Below are 26272 nucleotides of genomic sequence, written 5' to 3' on the forward strand. Positions count from 1 at the left end.
TTGGGCTTTTTGTTCTTCTTTTTCTAATTCATTCAGGTGGCGGGTTAAATTGTTTATTTGAGATTGTTCTTCTTTTTTGAGGAAGGCCTGTATCGCTATAAACTTCCCTCTTAGCACTGTCTTTGCTGTGTCCCATAGGTATTGAGTGGTTGTGCTTTCATTATCATTTGTCTCAAGGTATTTTTTAATTTCAGCTTTGATTTCCTCATTGATCCATTGTTTTTTCAATAATATATTGTTTAATCTCCATGCTTTCCTTTTTTTCTCCTTTGTTTCTCTGTTGTTGATTTCCAGTTTCATGGCATTGTGGTCAGTAAAGATGCTTGAGATAATTTCTATGTTCTTAAAATTGTTGAGGTTTCTTTTGTGCCCAAGTACATGATCGATCCTGGAAAATATTCCATGTGCACTTGAAAAGAATGTATATCCTATTTTTGGGGGGTGTAATGCTCTGAAATTATCCACCAAATCTAGTTTTTCTATTGTAGTATTTAATTTCTCTGTTGCCTTGTTTATTTTCTATCTGGAAGATCTGTCTAGTGATGTTAATGCAGGGTTAAAATCTTCAACTACGATTGTATTCCCATCAATATCCCCCTTTATCTCTGTTAGTAATTCTTGTATGTACTTAGGTGCTCCTATATTGGGTGCGTATATATTAACGAGTGTAATATCCTCATCTTGTATCACTCCTTTAATCATTATAAAATGTCCTTCTTTATCTTTCTTTATGGCCTTTGTTTTAAAGTCTATTTTGTCTGAAATCAGTACTGCAACACCTGCTTTTCTGGCTTTTCCATTTGCATGGAATAACCTGTTCCATCCTTTCACTCTCAATCTATATGTGTCCTTCTCCCTAAAGTGGGTCTCTTGTATGCAGCATATTGAAGGTTCTTGCTTTATTATCCAGTCTGCCACTCTGTGTCTTTTGACTGGAGCATTTAGTCCATTAACATTTACAGTAATTAATGATAGATGTGTGTTTATTGCCACTTTGAACTTATATTTGCAGTTGAATTGGTATATGCTCTTTGTTCCTTTCTTCTTCCTTTTGTGGTTTGGTAATTTTCCTTTGTATTATCATGGATTTTATTTAATTTTTGTGACTCCTTTGTAAATTTTTGGCTTGTGGTTACCCTTTTTTGTAAATCTGTCAACCCATTACTATAACTGTTTTTATTAAACTGATAGTAACATGATCTCAATCCCATCCTACTGTTAAAAAATTTTTAAAAAGAAAGAAAAATATTTTCCATATTTCCCTGCCTCCCTCTCCCATTCTCAGTGATTTGTATGTCTTCTTTTATAATTTCATGTTTACTTTATTTGTAATTCATGAGTTATCACCTTTCTAGTTGTGTGTTTCTCATTTCTGTAGCATCCTGCTGCTTTTCTATTTAGTATAGCCCTTTCAATATTTCTTTTAGCATGGGTTTAGTGTTGCTAAACTCCTGCAGCTTTTTTTTTTTTTTTTTTTTGTCTGTGAAACTCTTTATTTCTCCTTCTATCCTCAAGGATAGCTTTGCTGGATAAAGGACCCTAGGCTGGATCTTTTTTTCATTCAGGGCTTTGAATATATCTTGCCACTCCCTTCTGGCCTGTAGTGTTTGTGTAGAGAAATCAGCTGAGAGCCTTATGGGGGTTCCCTTGTAACTTACTCTTTGCTTTTCTCTTGCTGCCTTTAGAATCATTTCTTTAACCTTGACCATGGCCATCTTGATTATGATATGTCTTGGTGTGGGTCTATTTGGGTTCTTCCTGTTTGGGACCCTCTGAGCTTCCTGTACTTGGATATCTGATTCCTTCTTTAAGTTTGGGAAGTTTTCAGTCATGATTTCTTCAAAAACCTTTTCAATCCTCTTTGATCTTTCTTCTCCTTCTGGGAACCCTATTATGCAAAGATTGGGAAGCTTTATATTATCCCATAGGTCCCTTATGCTATTTTCATTATTTTTTATTTGCTTCTCTTGTAGTTTTTCTGAATGGGTGCTTTCTATTGCCCTGTCTTCTAGATCACTAATTCGTTCCTCTGCATTATCTAGTCGGCTTTGCACAGCTATTAGATCATTCCTCATCTCTGTCAATGAGTTTAACCATTCTACTTGGCTCTTCTTTATAGCTTCAATTTCATTTTTGACATATTTTATATCTCTAAACACTATCTCTTTTAATTCCTTCAGCAATTCGATCACTCGTTTTTTGAAATTTTGATCCAGTAGGCTATCAATGTCTATTTTGTTGATCTTTCTTTCAGGGGATTTCTCTTGTTCTTTTAATTGGGAAAGGTTTTTCTGCTTCTTCATCTTGCTCATACCTCTTTGGCACTGTGGTTTATGGAGTATCAGTTGTTTATTTTGGTCCTTAAGCATTTTATCTATCTGATGCCTATTTAGGAATAGAACTTAGGAAAAAAAGAAAAAAAAATAAGAGAGAGAGAGAAAGAATTTTAAAAGAAGGGAGAAATAGGGTTTGAAAACAGTGTATAATGAATAATAGAAGAGTGAGTTGAAGCAGAGTATTAATCGGGTTGATACGTCCTTTTGAAACCTTTACAAAAAAAGGGGGGGGGAGATGAATAGACGTATTTGAGACCTGTGTCTAATCAATAGCAGGACATCAAAACCCAAGGGAAATAGAAATGAATTAAGAAGTCAAGATTAAGAGATTAATAGATAATAGAACAGGTAAAAAAAGATTTAAAAAAAAGGGGGGGGTTTGTCGGTGTTCTCCTGGAGTCTGTGTGCTTTTAATATGAAGTCTTTCTGTCTTTGTCCTGTTTTGGAAGCTCAGCTTGCTGTTTTCAGAGGCCCTCCGTTGGCGCCTACTTCTGTGCTGCTCCCAGCACCTGTCGGCAAGCTGATCGCGCCTCCTCCTAACACTGGGTCAGGTGCAGCTCTCCTCTGCTGTGGGCGGGCGGGTCGCTGCCCCTCCGGATGCCGCAGTCAGATGTTGCAGACTGGCCGGGTAGGAGGGCGGGTCGTGCCCCCTCTCAGCACCTCGGTCAGGGGCTGTGTTCCTGCCCGAAAGGCGGGGGGCCGCTCTCGCTCTACCTGCGCCGCCGCCGGTAGCTCAGCTGCTCTGCGCGGTTGCGCGCTCCGCCCTGGTCGGCGCTCCGCAGGTGGGCTCGGGGAAGACCGAGGGACAGCCCTGTCCCTGCTCTGAGCCAGAATCCAGCTCCTTGTTTGTCTTTGTGGAGCAAGTTCTCTGAGGGACCAGGATGGAAGGATCCTATCTGCCCCGGGCTGCAGGCCAGTCTCAGTCTGGCCTTTGAGGCTGCTAAACCCTTCGGTGCGGATGTAGGTTTCGCCCCCGCCCCCACCTGAGTGCTCAGCGCGGAGGATATGGCGGCTGTGCCTGAGCCCCTCCTCTCTTCCCCCGAAAACTTTCCGCGGGTTTTCAGAGATGGGGGTGTGCACCCTTCCCCCGAGAGCACATCAACCTTGCTGTTTTATGGAGGGCCCAGTTTGTTCTGCCCTGTGCAGCCACAGCCACGGCGCGCAGCCCCTTGCGTTCCCCCGGGGCTGCCTCCGTGCAGCCTCCCCCGTCCTCCGCCCGGCTTGTGCAGCATGGCCCTGCCCACCGCTGCCAGCCCGCGACTCAGGCTGGGTGTCGGGGGGACACTCTGTGCCCGTTTAACTTAGTTCTTTTAGTCAAGGGCTGCTCTGTACAGATCCGAGCCTCGGAGGCTCCCCCTCGGTCCCACTGGCCTCTCAGTTGGAGAGGGGAGACCCAGCGAGCGAGCGCCAGTCCTCCTTTGCCTCTCCCTCCCCACAGGACCCGTCCCACGCTGCTTTGCCTTTTTTTCTTTCTTTTTTCCTTTTCTCCTACCAGATTTTTGGTGTCTTTATCTTTTGAAGAGGGCGATGTTCTGTCGGAGTTCCACAGGTGCTCTGGTTGGCTGAGTGGGTCTGTAGATGTGGGTCTTGGTGTATTTGTGGGAGAGGGTGACCTGCGAGCGTCCTTCTACTCCGCCAACTTCTGAATCCCCTCCTTATTCTTTTTTGTGAATTTTCTCATTTCCCTGCTACCCCATCATTGGCATCCAAATTCTATTTTAAATACTTGCCCCAGTTGATGGTACTAAGCTGTAGTCTTGTACCTTTTCATGAGAGGAAGCAACAAACATTATTATTCAATGTCAGCATTTATTTTTTAGCTTAAAGTTTGGCTTAGATTTAAGACATAGCTCTTGGAATCAAATAGACCTAGATGTGCATCCTGGCTCTGCCGATTAGTCAGTGTCTAACCCCAGCCTCTTGCTCCCTCCATTTCTTCATCTGTGACCTGGGGTAAATTCAGATATGAGGATTAAATGAAAATAATAGAGAGAGAGTGCCTGACAAAGTAAGTGGTAGTTTTTCTTATCTTTTTAAATTTGGCCGAATCTGGGTGAACCTTTTTGAAAATGAACTCTTATTCCATTAAAAAAAAAAGTTTTAAAATTGGTCATCTCCATACATATCCAAATGAGTGTTGTTAAATTGTTAGTCAAACCTTTTGATAATTGTCTCCAAAATCAGTTTAAACTCAAATAGCAGCAAAGTCTTTCTTGTATTTTTTTTTTAAGGAAAAAACACACAGCATAGCTGAGCCTTAACCTTATTTAGCCTTGATTTGAATGATTTTTAGCAGATCCACTCTTAGAAGCAGAAACATTTCCACCAATGAGTCTACTTCATAGTATTTTTCCCCTAGTAGCTAGTTGTTAAGGCCCTACTGTGTGCCAGAAGATGTGCTAGTTTCTGGGGACATATTGGTAAGCAGAAATGCACATGGTCCCTGCTGCTGTGGAAGTTGTAGTTACTGAGGGAGACAAGTGAGTCTATCACTGAAAATAAATGAAAAATTGCCATTATTAAAGTTGTTAGGAAGGAGACATACAGGTGCTGTGAAAGTATGTGCAAACTTCTTATGATCCGAAGTTGAATGTTGAATTTAGGAACAAAAAATTGGCCAGTGAGTTGAAGTAAAGAGATGTTATGGGCATATGGTTTGAAATGAGCTCAGACACAAGGTGAGCCTGCCCTCGGCATGGACCAGAACATGCCACAGTCTCCAGCACCACTCCAAAGAATGCATTTCATGGTTTGGAGCCTTCTTTAAAATAAGTGCCCATGATATATAACTTCTCAATATGATACTCTGGAAGGAACTACATAATTTAGGAATAATTTAATTATTTCATAATTTATTCATGCTCTATTGATAAACATTAAATTCACACACTTTTTCTTTTAGATACACCAAGCAGAGGCATCTGAGAAAATTGGCTGTAAAGTAGAATCTTTTCAGAGAGTGTCAGAGTGTTGATCTGCATTACCCGTAGTGAGAATTTGAATTTGAAGCCATTTGGCTGAATGGGGTAGCATAAGAAACACTGTTGGCAGGAGAATAGGTAGCCCACAAAGTAGCAGTGGAGGATGACCACAGGATGAGAGGTGTGAGCAGTGTGTTCCAGAGAGCAGGCAGGACTGTGCTTGGGATGGCCCATCTCAGAGCCAGCAGGCAGCCCCAATGTCCCATCTCTCCAAGGCATTCTAGGTTCACATAGACAAGAACCCAGCTTGGCACCGTGGCAGTGGGGTACCATTTCTCCTTGTCCTGTCCAGCTGAGCTAACGGGGCATCCTTTGGGGAAAATGTTGCCTCTCTGGTCTCTTTTAGGGCTTTGGAAGTTGGCTGGGAGGCTCTGTTCCCATGTAACATGTTAGGGCATGACTGAGCCTCGGGGGAAGAGCTGCCTGCCATTGGACTGTAGGTGATTTCTTGTTCTGAGCTGATAAATTTAAGATGAATTCCATTCATCTAAAGATTTTTAAGTTCATCTCTCTAGGCAAACCTAAATGAGTTTTAGTTAAATGAGGTACCAAAATAGGCAACTGAGCAAGGACTTGTCTCCCAAAAGCATTTGTGAGTCATGGTGCAGTTTCTAAAGGCATAGTGTTGTGCATGGTGGGCAGGTTCCCAGCCCTCCCCAAGAGTATTTGTGCTAGGTATTTACCCTAATGAGTCACAAGCCTTTCACTTTCACCTTCCCAGGAATGCCAATGGAACTAGGAATTTCCCTAGCTCTTCAATCGCTCTGTATTTGGAATTCCTCCCTCAGGGTGCAGCAAACTTGTTTCGACCTCAGGGACTTCTCAATTGCTGTTCTCTGCCTAGAACATTCTTCCCCTAAGGATCTGAATGACTGCTTCCTTCTCAATGGAAGGTCAGCTCCAGTGTGACCTCAGGGATACTTTCCCTAATATCTAGATAAAGTACCACTGCCTGCCACCATCATAGTCCTTCAGACCTGGGTTCATTGCTTGCTGACTTGTTCATATTCTGTTCCCCCCAACACAGACACAAGAATATAAGTTCTGTGAAAGCATGGATCTTGTCTCCCTTGTTTACATGTTCTTAAGCCTGGTAGAGAGTTAACTTCCCAACCTGCTTCATGTGATAGTAGGCAAAAAGTTTACCCCTTTGGACATAAAATTGGGATAACATCACCTGTGCTTTCTGCCTCATAGAAAAAATGAGGACCTGGAGTTAGGGTGCTGAAGATACTTTTTCTCCCAGAAAATTGTGATTAATTTTTTGATTCCATATATATATATATATTATATATATATATAGCAAATATCAATACCATTGATCCAACTACATAACCCCAAAAAACTTAGAACACATTTTGTGCTTCTCTTTGCTTTGTTTCCCACTAAACTACTCTTTAAACAATAGTAATCAGTTTGTCCAGATTCCATATCCTTAAGGTCCCTCCCTTCAGCGCCCTTCCTTCGCAGCCTTTTTATTGCCTTAAGTCTTTCCAGGACCACTGCTAATTGTCTTCCAACCAGTAGTTCAGTTTGTGTTCTTTCCCCTCTTCCACCTCCCAAATTTGTCATTCACAATGCAGGAAAATAATTGTTGTGGAAAGCAAATTCCACACCAATACTGCTTGTTTTAATAATCATGTAATGACTTGCTTTGCCACAGGATCATGTCCAAATGCCTTGGAAAGCCATGTAAGACAGTCTTTCTCTGTGTGCTTCTGCAACTCTCAAGCTTCACCTCTTGCCCCTCTGTCATTTCTAAATCATCAGTGCACACACCATGGACACAATGTGCACAGTCACATGCCATGCACTAGCCATCTCAAACTGTTTGCAGTCCAGAGAGGAAGGTACTAGGTTGCCAGATGGCTTCACTCCCCACTATTTGTGGTGTCCACCTTGCCTTGTCAAACACCTGCCCATCTTTCAAGAGTCAATTCAAATGTATCTATTCTGAAAGACCATTCCAGACACTTGTCCTCTGCCCACCACTTCCAAGAGCTTCTCATTTCTTTCTCTACACTGCCTCTGAGCCTTGTATTACATGTATTATAATACCCATGCCAGAGATCATCTCTGCCTCCTCCTCAGTGCTCCTTCATGGTCAAGTTATTTGATTCATCTCCTGAGCTTCCTGGGCCAGGCATTATACTTGGCATGTAAACAATATCCGGAAAAGAATGAAACAACCAAATTCAGTGTACTTATTATCTAGTAGAGGGCTTTGTTCAATAGCATACTTTTGACTGATATTTGAAAAATTGAAAGATCTCCTTGAAGGTTAGAGGTAGGAAGAAGGGATATTGTATTTATGCTGTTAATAGATATCAGTTGAATGGCCAAAATATTTTGTCAAAGAGCTAGTGTTAACTGAACATTTACTGTGTTCAGAGTTCTGGATTTGGCCATTTGCAGGGGATTCTTGAAATAGCTTTTGGACATTTCTGAAATGACTCTGGCTTTATCATTTTATTTGGTCAAAACGTTAAATGGTCAGCAAAGGTTCTTGGCTTCCAGGCACGTTAGAACAAAGTGCCTGAATGTTTTTTCAACCATTACCCTCTAAAAGGAATTTGAAACACTGTGTCATTTCCTCATCCATTTAAAAATAACTAAAATTTTTATCTTGACTTTAAATCATTATAAAAGATTGTGCTTCTGATATTATAAATACTGATTTACAAAAACCACTCTTTTTAATGTACACAATGGGAGCTAAATTAAATACCAAAGTGATTTTGTATCTACCGTGTCATCCATATAAAAAACACATAATAAACAAACTCTTCTAGAAAATCCAGGAATTTTACATAGTTGTTTCCCTTGTGGAACTCATTTCATTCCTCTCCTCCTATAAAATTTAATTCCCATATAACAATCTTATGTTTGATATCTTTTATTGACTACCTTACAAGTGCATTCTTAACTCACTATCATCCATGTACACAGCAAGATAAACCTCCATTTACCCACCCCTTTGCTCAGGACACCTGCTGGACGTTGGTTGAACATCTCTTACTTCAAGAGACAGAAAGGGTCCTCACAAAATTGGGAAAGAGGAAAAAGAAAAGTAGAAAAGGAAATCAGTGCAGGACCTGACTTTTGGTGAGGGAGCCAAAAAGGGGAAAACACTTTTACTGGGACACACACAGAGAGATCAGTTGGGATTAAAGGAGATCCAATGATGGTGAGAGAAGTGCACAGCAGATGCTTGGCTGACAGAACTGAAAGAAACCAGCACAAAATATCCCTGCAATCAATCCCAAGACCTTGACTTGAGCTGCTGATGCTGAGCTAGGAATGTCTGCTGAAGCTGAGGGAGAGGGCTGAGGCTGATGGCACAGACTGAGTCTCATGGGGTTGGAGTGTGTTGTTTTCTGTGATTGGTAGTGTCTACAGAACAGAACTGCCTGGGACATGAATTCAAAAAGCAACATTGCTGATGCACATAGTGTGGATTATCTAGGTATCTCATGGACATATTCACTATCTGTGAAGATACAGGGCCCAATTTGGCATTTTTGCAATAGAGGAAAAGCAGGGCTCTATCAGAACCATCATAATTTTGGTTTGAGGGACCCAGGGGAAGTTGGAGTTGAAATCAGAATCCATGGCCAAAGAATCTGCACATTTCATAGGCAAAACTGTGATTTTTATTGGGTCCAAGGCAGACAGTGTGGATACGCTCTGTGGTTGTCTTGGTGGTCCCATGCCACAAGGAAGAGAGAGCCAAGAGCAGAGATCTGGGTGCACAGAAGGGGAAGTTGAAGCCTTTCCATCAGCCTTGTCTACCACATGCAAATGTGACAATAGGGATGGCACTGACCTGGTACTGCACTGAGGACCCAGGTGGGGGACTGAAGGATCATTGCAGCAAGCCCTAATGCATGAGATCTTTGGATTTGTTTCCACTGGTGTCTCTGTGTAGAATTTGGACATTCCCATGGCAATTGAAAGGACAAAGAACTGTCATGAGTGTGTATTGGAGACATTCCAACACCACATACCACAGCCTGCACCCCAGAAATGGTTTGGAAGTCTCAATTCCAATACAAGGAGGAGCCCTAGCCACTCTCCAATCTGTGATAAACACCTAACCAAAATGAGGCTCTGCGAAACAACAAAAGTAGATTGTGTTTACCACAACAAAAACCACATCGGCAATCATAGAAATAACAGGCAATGCACACAAAAGAATGGCATGGCATCACACCATACCAAAAACAGATCTCACAGCAATATCATGGAAATGTGCACAGCCAACATAGGAAATCTTCCACTTACAAAAAGCCCTTCAAGTCTACAATAGATAACTGACAATCTTTAACCCATAAAAATTGAGAGATATAATAAAATGAAAAAGAAGAACCATTCCCAGACCCAACCTCCATCACACTTGGAAACTGAACAAAAAATAAATTAAAAAAAGAAGCATGTGAACACCCTTATCTACAGAAAAGACTGAAATAAAAGTTAGATTATGACTACTTCTTAAAAAAAGTTTTGGTTTTCTAAAATGTATGAATTTTCAAAGCCACATTTTATATTCTCCACCACCTTTTTCTTGTCAATGAGCCTGAGTTAGGTGTTCACTCAGTGACCAAGAAGATCTCAGGTGTTGTCAGCAGGACCTAAAGAAAGCCTCCTCCTACTTGCTTCATCAAAAGAAAATCGACCTATAGTTCCTGCCACTGAGCTGAGAAAACAGGCAGTGAAAAGACATTCAACATTGTTAATCATCAGAGAAATGCAAATTAAAACCACAGTGAGATATTACCTCGTGTCCATCAGGATGGCTATCATCAAAAAGACCACAAAAACACAAACATGTAACAACAATGTGGAGAAAAGAGAACCCATATATACTGTTGGTGTATAGTTTATACAGAGACTAGTGTGTGAGAGCTGAGTCCTGGAGGCCTGTGATTTATCCAGGACGTCAAGCTATTGCAGGCAGCATGTGGTGCTTGAAACCAGTTTTCAGCCCTGGCTTTCCATAGGCATCAGTCTCCCCAGGAGCTGAGTCCCCCAACATCACACACCCCCACCCAGAGATTCTGATACAATTGGCCCAGGCAACCAGATTTGAAAAGCTTCCCACTTGATTCAAAGTGTAGTCACATTGAGAGACACTGTGAGCAACTAGTTCACTCTGGGTTTAGTCAGTATAGTTTATATACCCAAACTAGGAACAGTAGGAACAATAGAAATGCAAACTATTACAACCACTATGGAAAGCAGGACGGTGGCTTCTCAAAAAACTAAAAATAGAACTAATATATGATCTAGCAATTCCGCTTCCTGGTATTCATCCAAAGAAAATGAAAATATTAACCTAAAAAGATATATGCACCCCAATGTTCATGGTAACCTTATTTACAATTGCCAAGATATGGAAGCAAACTAAGTGTCCATCAACAGATGACTGGATAAAGAAGTTGTGGTATATATAAAATAGAATATTACTGAGCCATAAAAAAGAATGAATGTTGCCATCTGCAGCAATATAGATGGACTTGGGGAGTATTATGCTGAGTGAAATAAGTCAGACAGAAGAAACAAATACTGTAGAATATCACTTATATATGAACTCTGAAAAAGAAAACTAGTGAACGTAACAACAACAACAACAACAACAAAAACAGACTCACAGGTACTGAGAACAAACAAATGGGCATCCATGGAGACAGGGAAGAGGGGAGGGCAAGACTGGGGTAGGGGATTAAGAGGTACAAACTACTACGTATAAAATAAATAAGCTACAAGGATATGTTGTACTGCACAGGGAATATAGCTGATATCTTATAATAACTATAAATGGAGTATAACCTTTAAAAACTGCAACCTGAAACATATAATATTGTACATCAACCCTACCTCAGTTAGAAAAACGTCAAAGACCAGTTTGCCCCATATGACCCAGGTCCCTCCAGTTTTGCCTCCTTTTCCTATCTGTAGGGCTCAGTGTCATCATCTGTTAAATAAGGTACTCAGTCTAGAAGGCCAGCTCTACTTCAAGAATCCCGTAAATCTACTGAAAACAAACTAAATGATCAAATGAGAAAACTCAACCCCAGCATGAGCAATCCTTACTGCTGGCAGAAGTTTCATCTCCACCATGATGAAATGAGGACTAAATAGTGTGCACTTGTTCCTTGCTTTCATGAACAGGAAGACACAGCTAATGTTATGTGAGATTTAAGAAGTAGGGAAAACAAGAGACATACTGCACTAAACTTAATACTTTCATCTGCCTTTGCTTTCCCTTCCTTGCACATTTACTGGAGGTGAGATGTGTTTAATTAAGGTTATATACCAATGAAAACCAAATTATAATTTGCTTTTACCCATCAAATTTGTGTATATAGAAAATGTTTTCCAATAATAAAATAACATTTATTAACCATAAAATTTCAAATAATTTTAAAACACAAAGAGTAGAAAGTAAGAGTTATCCGTCTCTTGCCAAGATATATTTTATTTCCTTTAAGGAGTTTAACACATATCATTCAAAACCTTTTCTTATATATATATACATAAAGTATATTTTAAGTAAAATGAAATAATACTATGTGTAAATTTTACAACTTGCTTTTTCATTTGACAATATATACTGTAGACATCCTTTCATTTGAATTTACATTGCTTTACCTCATTCTTTTTAAAGGCTGAATAGTATTCTACTGTCCAGATGAATTAAACTGTATTAAGCCCTACCTACTGAGCCTGGTCCTCTCCTCCCTAAGGTTCAGGCCCCTGCATCTATGAAGGGGAGACATGGTCTTGGGGGAAGAGCAGGATGTGCAGACAGAGGTGAGCAGGCAGGGAAGCAGGGCCAGCTGACTGCCACTTTCTGCCCCTCCCCTCTGGCTTTCAGCAACACTTCCTTCATCCTACAGTTACATGAACTGCCTGTTTCTCCTTTCAAGTTTCAAAATTCTCTGCACTCAAAGAATTTTGGAGAAACATTACATGAGCATTTTCCGATTTTTCATTTCAGATTCCTCCTTCTCTCTGACAACAACACATCTGGCACTAATCTAAATACTCATGAAGCAAGACCAGCGATCTCACAGAAAGCAAGAGGGGAAGGACCCCCTTGATCTTCCAGTCAACATGGAGGGTTAAAATTGTCCAATTTAAAAATACAGCTGGGCAGATAAGAATAAGAGATACTAAAATATTTAAATCAAATACTTGTGGTTAACTGAGTCATATTGCCAAGCATTTTAGTCATCCTCACTCCAAGAAAAATATTTTATCAGGAATCTGGCCCTTAACAAATCCTATAAAACAGAAGTCAAATAGGACTGTCTGCAGAGTGACGGTAAGAGTCTATTATTCTCAGAATGCTGGGCCTTTAATTCCAGAATGAAATCCAAGCATGTTACCCAAGCAGCTTATACCTTACACAGGAGATGTTGGACAGCGATGGGACAGTTCTGTATTACTTTGTCAACAACATCTGAGATGGATTCCATAAAATCTGGGTTGGCAAACAGAATTTTATACAGATATAAAAGAAACGTTACACATTTCTCTCAGCAACTTTTTTAAAAAAGTAACTTTAACAAATACAGAATTCACTATGCCTTTAAAACTGTCACATTGGAATGAATGTGTCAAATTAATCCAAGTGACTCTGTGCATGGAGTGATGGTGACATGTCCCCTCAAGAGATGAAATGTGTGGGTTTAGAGAGGGAAAAAATCAAACAGTAACAAAGACAGACCAGCCCTGTGTTAGAATACACAGTGACTCACACTTTATATGAGATTGTAAAAAGCAAGTGCTCAGTGTATGTGACATGTAGTGAAAAATATTGTGAGTAGATATTGAACATGTGATGTATAGACACTAATGTCATGAAAAAGTTAGCCAGGATATAAGAAAAAACCTAGTCAGTGACTCATACTGTAAACCTGAGCTAGAAGACTGGGAAGGGGGAATGGTGGTGGCTTCTAAGTGAAACAATCAATATGGTAACAATCATGTTATTGAGTAAAAAATCTTACATTCAATTCCATAAGTGAAATAAGCTAAAGTATAAGTAATTCAGTTACAAAATTCTGAAATATGCTTTAAAAATCATGGAAAGTGTTGCTCGAGGGAAGAAGAAGGCGCCATGCAGCTGTTCACTGGACATTGTTGGTTTATGTCTATTTTAACTGAAGACTATCAAGAGCGAATGAGTGCCGTGATATCAGGTACAGTCAGACATGCATTGTGTGCCATTTCCCTGAACAGTCATACACATCGAAGAACAGGCAGTGGTTTGTATTTACCTATTAAATGTAAACTGAATGAGGCAGAAAATTATACCAAAATAGAAGTAAAATCCAATTTACTTAAACCTTAAAATATTGCCTCTTAGTTACTTTTTTTGCAAAAGCAGTAATCATTCTTTGTGACTACTCATTAAACTGATGATATCTCTAATTCTTCTTCCCAAGGCTGTCCTCAAACAGAAGCTTTAACTTGCAGCAGGGAACACAGCAGGACCAGCTGTACTGGGTTAAAAGTTGGACTGAGGACGGATCGTCATGTGTGATGGGAAGGTTATATGTACGATATCGTACTCTTATACAGAGGCAAATTCCAATCAAGCCTCGAGATTAACTAGTTTTCATATCAGTAGGAGATGAATTTCAAATCCATTATCTTCTATTGTTCTTAAAGCTGCTTCCTAACCACTCTTGGTTTAACCAACCATTAACTGTTTAACAGATAGCCAGACCCAAAGTGGAGCACGATGAAACACCCAGTCAACGGCGTGGACCACGCAGGAGCCAGAGCAGCCACTGAAGCTGCAGCCTACACTCCCAAGGTCCTCCCTAAAAGGTGGCCACCTCACTCGGGAGCCCCACGGAGAGCCACCCTTGCACACACGAGGTGGCAGCATTGCTCCACACACGTCATTCTCTGCACAATCAGAAAGCAAATGTCTTATCTCTGGGTGAAAGAAAATTTCAGGGCCTGGGAACCTTTCCTAGCCAACATCGATAATGAACTTCTTCTGGCTGATGGCATTGTTCCCTGTGTGCTGTTTGATCCACTTCCGTGGATCCATGACATACTTGGCAAACTCCTTGACTATATTGGGGCAAATGTGACAGTACTTCTCCTGCAGACACACACACAGACACACAGAGATATCACCAGGCATTAGCCGCCACCCTGTCTGCCCTCCGGCAAACACCCAATAACTCCAGCACCACAAACCCCCGACATCAGTCCTGCCCACGGCCACAGCTCCAAGGGACACTTACTGGGCTCAGTGATGTCTAACAGCTATGCTCTGGCAATGTACTCTGCTTTCTTTCCAGCTCTGATGTTAGTCCCAGCGTCACTGTGTCACATGTTGCTGCCTACTATCTGAGATGATGTCTGACGGTGCCTATCAAGTCCCTAGTCTCCATCTCCTCTCTTCTTACTCCTTGTATGCCCCCACGTGGCACCTGCCCAGGCACTCGCTGCCACCCACTGGGACAAGCAGACCCGCATCGCAGCCCAACCCAGATCTGAAGGCAGCAGATCTGGCCCTGTGGTCACCACATCCGATTGGCAGGTGGTTAACCTGCTCTGTGGTCTGACACAGCACACTCAGTGGCTCCATGACATAGAGTTAGTGAGTGCCTAGGCACGTGGGATGCACAAGTGAATAAAACACACACAGACCCCTGCCCACTGGCCCATACACTGGCTGAGAGTCAGAGTAACCAGTGATGGTGATAAATAAGTAAATGGCACAGCACTTTGTAAGGTGCTGGGACCATGAACCAAAGGAAAGCCCGACTTTGACTGAATGGAGCTGCCACACATTGGGGCATGAGAACCCGCTCAGTGCCAGCCCCAGCCTGTGCTGTGCAAAGTGTTTCCTCAGCTGGTGATGCCTGACTGGGGGTCTCTGGGTTGATCATCCAGATCAACCTTAGAGCTAACCTCACAAGAACAGCGGTTGGCCCCTGGGTACCAGATTCTGAAAGTCAGCTTCCTGTGGGCCAAGTGGGCTTTGTTCAATGCCTGCACTTTGTCAGGCCCAAAGCTGGTGCTCAGGAGGACCTCTGAAGGCATTTTCACAATACTAAGTTCAAAATTTCTTAGAATCCCTGAAACGAAACCTAATACCACCCTTGGTATACTCTGCACAACTGTAAGACTGATGGGCCAGACTTGCTACACACCCCTGTGCTCACTGATAACTGAGTGAGTGGGTCACTCCATACAACCTCAAATCTACCAGGCTGAGGGCAGAAACAGTAAGTTGTCCTAAGACACCAGGTCAAAGTCTTGCAGCATCTCAGAGGCTTAACAGAAGGCAGGAAGTGCCTCCACAGAGTTGATGGTGTGCAGTGTGTCAGCCCCAAGACCTGGACCACCACTGCCCCCACCAACAGGATCCACACAACCTCAGGCCCACTCCTGCCCACAGGGGCAACAAGACACAGGGCAACTCTGACCCACTCCCACAGAGAGAAGTGGGGCAAGAACTAACTGACAGCAGGGTTGGGGCGGCTGACCTGCAGGGAACACAAGGAGCTCTTCCACTTCCTGACCTTCATGGCTGAGTGATACATTGTCACCGACCAAATGGGCCAAACCTGGTTCAGGGTCAGAGATGGACCCCAGAGAGCCAGTGAGGAAGGTAAAATCCACCACGAGGACTAGGAGAGCAGCCTCTGTCACAGTCAGCATACTCAGGGCCCTGCTCACCTGCATGGCCACCCCGACGGTCCGGAGCCAGAGGCTTTGTGACATATTGGTAACAGGAGTGGGGTGGCGAGGGAACTTCGGTCAAATATCCAAATTTATTTCCTTGAAGAAACACAAGGAAAGGACTAGGGGAAGTTCTAGGAAATATTTTAACATAAAAAGAATGTCTTATGCTACTTCTGTAAACCTTCCCCCAGGGGGAAAGTATTGACTCCCATGGGCTGCCCAGGACCACACACCCAAGTTTTGAGGTGCCCCAGCCCTGGAAACTCTAGTCCTGGGCACACCAGAGCACCCAGCCACCCTACTCACAGGAGCCCTGACTCGCACCTGTGCACCCTGTCCTAAAAATACCTCTCCATCCACCAAGAGTGTCATGCAAAATGTGGGACTCCCCCCAGGCACTAGCTTTCCTTCAACCAGCTTGTTACTGGGTGCAAAAGTGGGAGGGAAGGGGGGAGGCTAACCTCCCTTAAACTCCCCTGCAGCTCAGAAACTATGTGTTCAAGGTCACATGTCACTTCCATGCTTAAATTTTTCTCCAAAAACAAAATCTTTGCTCTTTATATAATAATTATCCTTGTATTAATAAGAATCTCTTCATTTTGACTAAAACAAAACAAGAACAAAACAGTAATTTGTCCTGATTTTGCAACCTGAAGAGAAAATTGCTTTGAAAGGGGTCTGTCAACTGCTACCTACAGACTGACACAAAGACAAAACTGATGGATTAGTCAAGTGGGCATTTTAAATAAAGGCCAATGAGACATTTTCCTCCGAATCTTACTGATTTAATTTTAGAGCTTCCTGTAACTCCTCCAGCATGGTAACAGAGTCTAGAAAACACAGGAGGACTCTGTTCAATGATTCACGCTAGAACAGCATCACTCTGAATGGTAATTCTCAGGGTACAGAACCACACACAGCAAGAGCTGGAAATGAGTTTGAATTCTGGCTGACTGCACAGGACTCCTCACAGTCACTGCTGCTGCTGTCTGCTCCTTACTCGGGAAATGAAGCCTGGAGGGAGAGGTGAAAGACACATTGGCTAATTGAAGGTTCTGTCTAATCAGGCTCCAATTAAATGACATCATACTACACAGGATGCTCAATACCAGTTATCAAGCTGCTCTCACTTACAGCTGGAACCTCCACAAGCATCCCTGTTCAGAGAAGAGGCTAAGCTTTCAGCCCCTTAATTCAACTGGTAAACAGATGGAGACCCACATTCATGGGGAGGGGAGGACAGGCACGGTGGGAGCAGGGGTGGCAGCCACAAGGGGAAGTGTGCAAACACCGTTTCTCTCTCACCCCCAAACTGGCCAATTTCCCATCTGTTTTTACCTTAATGGCCTTTGCAGTCTCCAGTGGTTGCTCAGGAGGGATTCCCACCTCCCTCTCCCTTGGCAGCTGTTGAATGAAATACATAATATCTCTACCTGCAATAGGGATGTGTTTGATGCAGCTTCCAATTACCTAATCTTCCACCTGGGGAGACAGAGAGGCAAAACAACATGTGAGTAATTCCTGGAGGGAAGCCCTCCCTGGACTCTAAGTTAGACTCCTGCCCCCACCTGCCCTGGCAATGCAAGCATTTACTGAATCTCCACTCTGTGCAAAGCTCAGGACTGGGGGAGGGGGAATAAAATGACCATGCATGCAATTCCAGATGCTCTGTAAGCAAAGTGGCCTTTCCATTAGGAATGTGAAGAGAAAACCGCAGAAGGCATTTAATTTCCAAAATGCTGTTGTCTGTCCAAACAATGGGTCACTATTGTTCCTCTAACAAAAAGGAAGAAGTTTTAACTATTAATTTTTTAACATTTTTATTGAGTTATAGGCATTTTACAATGTTGTGTCAAATTCCAGTGTAGAGCACAATTTTTCAGTTATACATGAACATATATATATTCATTGTCACTTTTTTTTTTGCTGTTTAACTATTAATTTTTAAACCAACTACAAATTGGCTTGCATTTAAAAGTCAACAACCTGGTTAGCATGCGTTACTTAGGGTGTGACAACCTGGACTCAGATCCTGGTTCTACATCTGTGGGCAGAGTAACCATGACCACACCTGTTAACACATATGTTTCAGCCTTGGCACCTTCACCTATCATATGCGGCGAGTGGGTGCACAGAAGAGACCCAGTGACAGGCAGCAGGTCAAGCACACAGCATGGTTTAGGCATGCATTAAGGACTCAGTAATTGACCTGCTCACTCTAGTAAGGGCTGCACTTGGTAGGAAGGAACAGTCTGGCAGGTTCCCCTCAACCCTATGCTATGTGAGATCCATGCTGAGGGGAGTTTGGATCTGCTCACCCAGCTGCCCTCCCGGGCCAGTGACCTGGTTGTCAGCCGTCACCAGCAGGAGAGGGCCAGGAGCTGCTGTGTGGCCCCAGGGCCTCACCAGCCCCCTGGGGTGCCACTCAACATGCAGGCCACAGGCTGGGAAGGTCCAGCTCATGCTGGTGGGAGCAGCCGGGCAGAGTGGACAATCCCCACCTGCACCAGGTAGAGGAGGCTTTCTGAGCACCCTGATGGCACTGGCTGCTTGTCACACACTCATGGAGACAGAAGGTTGGAGCGAATCCTCATCCATCTGATGGATGTATCAGTTCCACCGAGTACAATCACAGACAGTTACCAGTGAATTTGCAAGAAAAGGTGACTGAATTCCTCTTATGTCTTCTGAGGTGCACAACTTCTAGAAGTGAGAGAGTGTGTAGCCTTTCTCAGGAGACCAAGCCAATTGTAGAATATTTAAGATCAAGATAAAAGATATGTACACATTATTAAAATCAGAAACTTAAAATCATAAGAACAGTAGCTCTCGCAAACAGAAACTATTCACAATTTCTATACTCAGTACATTACATACAACATTTTCTAAAATTAATTCAACCCATGTTGAGTATCAGCTTCATCACAGATTAAATATATTAAAATAACCCACAGCCAATGGTAGGAAAACAAGTAAGTGAGTTGTGCTACACCCACATGATGGGCTGTCAGGTAGTTACTAAATATCTTTCCACAGAGTATTTAACCATAAAGATACATCAGGGATAAATCAATATGCAAAATACAACTTCAGGAGCACATTGTACAATTAGAACACGAAATCAGATGGAGGGTATCCCAACTGTGCTTAAAACGTGTATCGTGTGTCTAAGAAAAAGAGCTCAGTAGACTATACCGAAAAAGTGTGGCACAGTCCTCTGGGCAGGTTTGTGGGTCAGTCTATTTTCTTCTTTACATTTCTCCATTTTACCTAAATTTTGTACAGTAAATGTAATTTTTATAAATAGGGGGGAAAAAACTGCACTAAGAAACAGAAAAATCTGAACAACAACTTTCTCTGTGGGCCTGCACGTAGTGTGAAACTTGTTTCAGATGCACAGGGGAGGCCAGGAAGCAGACCCACAGGCACAGACCCTGACCTCGGCCTGCACTGACCTCTGAGGACGTGACCTCAGAGAGGAGCCAGGCAGGACCACACAGCAAGTGGCACTGAAACACCTCACACCCAGGAGGGGGCAGTGTTCCAAGACTGGCTGAAGGGGCTGCGAGCACAGAGCATGCTCTGCAGGCTTCCTGCCTCTCCTCACCCCTGGGCCAAGGGGACACTGGCAGGGTGCGGGGACACAGGGGAAGGATTTGGCTTTTTCCTCCTGACTGTAGACACGTCAGCCTCTCCCTGCAGTGATTTCTGAACTTTGAGGTATTAAAGCACCAGCATATTAGTACATCATCTCTGCAACGTCTTGAAATAAAACAGTGACTATTTTTTAACTGAAATAAATGAATTTTTTTTAAAAAAAACCTAGTTTGCATTTTTTTAAATTTAAGTCTTAGTTGATTTACAAAGTTATGTTAGTTTTGCTTACATTTTTCTCCATTATAATTTTATATTTTACTGAAAATATAAAGACTTATGATTGATAAAAATTCACTGTTAAATCTTTTATTTGTAAATATTAGAAAAGAAAGTTATTTTTGCTATCTCAACTTTTTATACACTTTCTTTTAATTGTATCTGTGTTATTAACCATATAAAAATAATGCAAATTGATATAAAGTAACATGCATTTACAAAGTCAAACAAGTTAGATTGAAATATCATTTTAAGAATTATTTTTATTTATTGGCATTTATTTTGAAATATTTTCAAAATAGACATGATCCTTATTTTGTCTACTTGTAGATTCAATACCCTTTAACATAGCATTTATATAATCATATCTTACTTCTTACATTTTAAAAAATGTATCCTTTTCTTAGTACTTATTATTACTTTTTAGGATAAATATATAGTTACCATTCCTTCTGATTCTTTGAATGTCTTGGTATTACTTTGGCTTAACTACAAACATAACAACCTTAGTGGTAACACAATTATAGAATTATAATATTTTTCCTCAAAGCTTTATAGCTATTTCCATAATATTTTGTGGCTAGTCAGTCTTTAATAGAAGAAGACAAGGCTATTCTTTGTTTTCTCTATAGAAGTAATTTTGTTTATATTTTTTTCTGGTCCACTTTTAAATTTAACATTTTGAAATAGATATAGGTATATATCTATTTTGCATTATAATTAAGCTCTAAATATGGTATATTCTTTTACTTTTCTTGATATGCCTATTTCCCTGCCCTGGGAACAAATCTGGGTATCCAACACTTTGGCACATTTTCTTGGTTGTTCTCTGATTGCTAAGAGTCTGGTCATACCCATGCTTTAGCTACTGCACTAGATGACTGAATTTCTAATGCTATTTCCTTCTTTTGAGCTGCAGTTTCATTAAATTTATGTATTATTTATTTTAGAAGCAAATAAAAGCTTATATTTATAGGTAAATGGCATAAGTTTTAGTGGAATGTGGAGATCACAATACAAATGTTTAGTTGATATAGATCTTTACTCTAAATAATGACGAAATTTTTTGATGTTAAGTTGCCTTCCTGATTTCCTTCCCTCTTCTTTCTTTTTGATTGGTATTTTTGGCTCTAAAATTTATTTTTGTGGCAAAATCTTATTTGAATTGATACAGACATGAAGGATACACACACACACATAAATGTCTATATAAACTCTGCTAAATAAATAATCATAAAATCCCTGTTCCTCGAATCAATCCAAAATATTTTAAGAATGCTGCTTTCCTTGGATTAAACTTAATTCTTCTCCTCACTTATTTATTAAGCAGCATTCCTTTGTCATGCAGTGACTATAGCCTTGTTCTTCCTGCAAGTAATTGTGTTTTATAAATTTGTAAGCAACCAGAGTGATTTCAGAATTTGTTAAAGATTTACAAAAAATTGACATGATCTTAACCACATGCTGCTATTGCCAATATGCCCTTTAGAGTGATGTTTTTACTAAAAGCAATGTCTGACTCCTTCACATTCCTACAATAATGGCCTTATTATTATACTACAAAAGATGACATCTTCAAATAAAAAATGTCTAAGTCTATAATAACATTCCATGAATTCACTTATTACACAATATTAACAAACTACTTAAAGAATGATCAAAACCATGTAAGATATTATTTCTCATGTATTGGAAAAAATATTATGATCAAGTAAATTAAATCTAATAGTGCTAAAACATTCAAAGCCTTTCCAATGATAAAAACTTTAAATATAAAATATTCTACTTCAAAAATAGTTTCAGAAATGTTATAAATGGTGAGAGGATGTATATATCATATATAGTTTTCTGTTTATGAATTTGATTATATTATAGCAATGGAACAGTGTAATATTAAATTTTTAAAAATGCAAATCAATTGAAGATATAAATTAACCTCAAATTTGGGTTGTAAATAACTTTATATTTAGCTTTCAGTTTTCTTTGTGTTTTTATATCATTTCAGGAAAGTAATTATCATATATAAGTGTACAAATCTGAGTCTTTAATATGTCTCAACCTCAAGAGTTCTAAAACCCCTCAATTTCCTTCTTTCCTTCCTTCTTTCTTTTCTCCCTTCTTTCCTATTCCTTTATTGGTAATTTTGGGTATAAAAGTTAATTGTTGGCAATAATTTATCAGAACTTTTAATGTGAATGAAGGATGAGAGATATATACATATATACACACACACATATAATGATGATCCTACTTGGAATAAATATTTCCATATTTCTATGAAAAATTATGAATGAATTTAACTATAGTATGTTATTCCTTAACATTTTTCAAAATATACAGTATATGTACTTACAACTTTATACTGTGAACTTAATTGTTTAATATCTACCTTCATGCATGGAAGAGTTTTTATGTTATTATAAAGTATACTTTAATAATGTGATAAAGGAGAATTACATGGTGTTAAGAAATTATGTTAATGTAATGGGCTTTATGAATTCACAAATTAGCTGAGCACTGAGAGTGATTGGAATTAGATAGGCAAATCTCTTGAGGGGAGTAGGGGATTGATGTGCAAAAGATTATTTCTAAGAGTGAGAATAGCATGTGTATGGCCCTGTAGCATGAGGGAACATAGTAAGTACGAGGATTGTAAGAAGTGTATCTATGGTAATGATCATGAAGGTGAACAAGGAGTGATTTGAGGCAACTAACAAGGGTAAGGCCAAATATATAACAGTCAGCTTATTACAGCAGGCTGTCCGGCGAGCCGGCCCTCCGCCCGCGCCGCGGGGTGGGCAAGCACCCCGTGGGGGTCTCGGGCTCCCAGCCCACTGCCCCGCCTCACTGCCACCTGCTAGGCGTCGTCCGGGGACGCCCGTCGCCAAGAGAGACCCTCAATCACAAGTCACCCCGCCCTCCCCACCCTCCTCGCCGTGCCACGCAACCCCGCCCCCGAACCGCCCTCCCGATCTCCGTGCAGTACCCCTCACCCCTCGCCGGGAAGAACGCAGTGGTTCCAGCAGCTGTGGCGGCTCTTTGAGCCCAAGGGGCGGGCGCGGCAGCCATTGGCGGAGGCCGCTGCCTCCGGCTGTCAATCCTGCGGCCAGGCCCCGCCCCACCGGCGGAGCGTGGCAAGACGCAGGGCCGCGGGGGCTATCGGGACGGCTCCAAGATGGCCGCGCGCTTGGGGTCCGCACCTGCTGGCGGTCCCGAGCCCCGTTCACTGCCACCGCTGCTGACCAGAGCCGCCGGTCGGCACGGCGACACCGGGGGCTGACCCCGCGGGGCGGGAGGCCGCCATGGCGACCCTGGAAAAGCTGGCGAAGGCCTTCGAGTCCCTCAAGTCCTTTCCGCGCCCGCCGCCGCCGCCTCAGCCCCCTCAGCTGGCAACGCAGCCTCAACCGCCGCCGCCGCCGCCGCCCGCCCAGCGCCCTCAGCCGGTACCGCCGCCGCCTCGGCCCCCTCAGCCGGTACTGCCGCCGCCTCGGCCCCCTCAGCCGGCACCGCAGCCTCAACCGCCACCGACGCCCACCCAGCCGTGGGCCAGGAGCCGCTGCACAGACGGTGAGTCCCTGCGGGCCCCTCCCCAGCCCTGCGCGGGTATCCGTCCCTCCCTCGGCCTCCCCCAAAGGCCCCGAGGCGGTCCGGTCCCCAGGCCTCTGCTTTCCCGGCTGCGAACCTCGGGAAGGAACGGGGCTGTGTTGTGATCCGAGGCCGCGGGTCCTGTTCAGCTTCCTCTGGGCCACTCCCACCCCTATCCTCGTCCGGGCCAGGTGTAACATTTTATCTTCCCTTTTCAACTGAGGGTTTAAAACAGTGTTTCAGATAACTGTCAAAACGCTATGCATGCAAAACCCTAGGTTAATTTAAGGGAAGGAGTAGGAGAGAAGGGGGAAAGGAGAGAAGTTCACCGGTCACTTCTGTGGGGGTGGGTTACATGGTCACAGTGGTGAACGCTTAACTGCTACATGGCCCCGTGCGCTTACCGTCATAGTCGTTACTGTTACTAGCCCCGGACAGCACTGGTGTTAAGGAGGCATGACCACGGAACAGGTGCTCATTGAGCTTAATTTTACACAAACAGTAAGATTTCCAAGGAATCAAGACAGGCAGTAAACGCCAGCTGCAGAGGACAGCTTGTGCAGGGTTGGGAAACAGCATGGCATGATCAGAACTTTAGTTTGACTGGCTTGAAATGTAGAGGGAAAGGGAAACTTCACACTGATGAATCAGAGAGGAGATAGCTGTTTTTATTAAACTAAAATGGTTAAATGAGCCTTGTTGGTTAATGATTTGCTTTAGCAATGTGAATTTGGATTCTGCAAGTATTTTATAAGTTCTGTAAGAAGCTTGTTTTAAAATTTCAAAACTCTTAAGATATTAGAAGTTCAGTTATATTTTATAAGAATTTTTTAAAAAGTGTTTATTTAACTCAATTAGAACTGAGTTCCTTTAACATAGACTTTATTATCTCATGTATTAATACCTGCTAGAGGTACACAATGACAAATGTGATTTATAAACAGACACATACAGACACAAGGAAAACAGAGCATTTAGCTTCAGTAACAGTTTAAGAGAAAAGTCAGAAACAGAAATTTTCCCTGGTCAAAATATCAATAAAAGCACCTGGGGCTTATATCCTTTAATTGATTTGAGCTCTAAATGGACAAATACACAATTTTTTTTTTAAATTGCTAAGAACAAGTTTCTTTTTCATGTTGAATAATGATTTTGAAGTTTAAATAAATACCAACAATAGAGCTATGAGGGAGGAAAAATATAAAATACTGATTTTTTTTTTAATCTCACCGTAAGATGCATTCTTAATTACATAGGAGAGAACTGTCATGATTTGCGCAACTCGCTTGCAAATAGTTCAACAGTATTAACAATGATTGAATTTAGATGGTGGGCATATGGGAATTTATCATCCTATTAAACAGTTTTCTGTACTTCTGAGACTTAGAATAAAACATTGGAAGGAACCTGTTAGACATAATGCTCTATGTGAAGTAATTTGTTCCCTTTGTGAAATTCTAGGAAGGTTAAAATGCATGTTCATAACATCAAGAAAATCACAAGCATTTACGATGTAATCAGAACTACCTGAGGATCTGTGAAATTTGGTGAGTTGGTGAATTTTTTAAAATGTCTTAAAACATTTTGTTTTTACAAAGATTACAGGAGTAAGAGAAGATAAATTTTAATCAACTCTTAATATTTTTTTCCTGGTTGATGTGATATAATTAAATGTGGGGAAAAAAGGTAAATTCTAAAAGGAGACACTACCTTGATGGTTTTCTATGGAGGAAACTCAAGCAGGAAGAAGTTTAATTTAAAAACATAAATTACTGCTCTTTATAATACATTCTAAGTTGTCATTCTTTTGAATGCCTTCCTTTCCAAACAGGTGTGTTATTCTGGGAGATCATCAGGACTTCTGGGTATTTGGAGGTACTGACCTAACCAGTGGAACTGCTGATTTATAAGAAGTTGTCCAGAATTTTGGAAAACTGATTAGTAGAGGTAAAAAATGTTTCCTTGGCAAGTGATGACAGAAAGTGACTTGAGTGAATTTTCCTTTGTTTTTAGGCAGGTGTAACTAACCATGTATGTTAACAATGATTACAGGCTGGAGACCGAGAAGAACTACCATTTTTGCCAGCTGGGATGCAGAAAAATTTGGACTTCTGGGTTCCACAAATGGGCTGAGGTAACTAAGACAGAAAACGTATCTTCTTGGTCAACATGTATCTCAGGGTAATCACAGATGTGTTCCATTACCTGATATTGTTTTAATTTGGATAAATACTCAAGAAAATTTAAGAAATAGAGTTTGCTTTTGCTTTTACATCAGTTTGGTAAAACAGAACAACCTCTTAATTACTAAGTACAAACCAAGTTTTTCATTATTTTTAAAATATTTTAGTTTCTATTTGTATTTTTTTGTGATAAGTAAGTAAAATCTGTAAGCTCAGAAAATAGTCAAACCTAGGAAGCTGCTTCTGACAAGTGAATTAGCTTATTGAAAATCTGATATAGATCCTTGGCATTAATTTTCAAGTTTTTAAAGTTTCCTTGGATTTCTTCTATCTAGGAAAACAACATGCTCTTTTAAGATGACTATACTCTGATTATAGTCTCTCCTTTATGGATTCCGTACTAAATTGTAACCATAGGTATATTTTACCATTTACAAAAGTGCCTGGTTGGGAAGTATAATACAATGATTTTGTTAATTGAATTACTCTAAAATTTCAAGGATTTATTTTTAATTCAATTATGATTAATTTTCATTTGTCACTGGCTCTTAATGCTTTATTTTAAAGTGTCTTTCATAGGCCCCCTTCTTTCATC

At 41.3% G+C, this 26272-nt stretch overlaps 1 long non-coding RNA gene across 1 annotated transcript; it reads right to left on the reverse strand.

Annotated features, from left to right (window-relative positions):
* Positions 1-16872: 16872 nt before the first annotated feature.
* Positions 16873-23009, reverse strand: LOC141579068 (uncharacterized). Its single transcript, XR_012510090.1, has 3 exons — positions 22903-23009; positions 17375-18762; positions 16873-17050 (listed from the first exon to the last, which is right to left on the reverse strand). It is a non-coding gene; the product is annotated as an uncharacterized LOC141579068 (long non-coding RNA).
* Between the last annotated feature and the right edge of the window lie 3263 nt (positions 23010-26272).

Source organism: Camelus bactrianus, chromosome 1 (genome assembly GCF_048773025.1).
Source record: "Camelus bactrianus isolate YW-2024 breed Bactrian camel chromosome 1, ASM4877302v1, whole genome shotgun sequence".
Classification (NCBI taxonomy): domain Eukaryota; kingdom Metazoa; phylum Chordata; class Mammalia; order Artiodactyla; family Camelidae; genus Camelus; species Camelus bactrianus.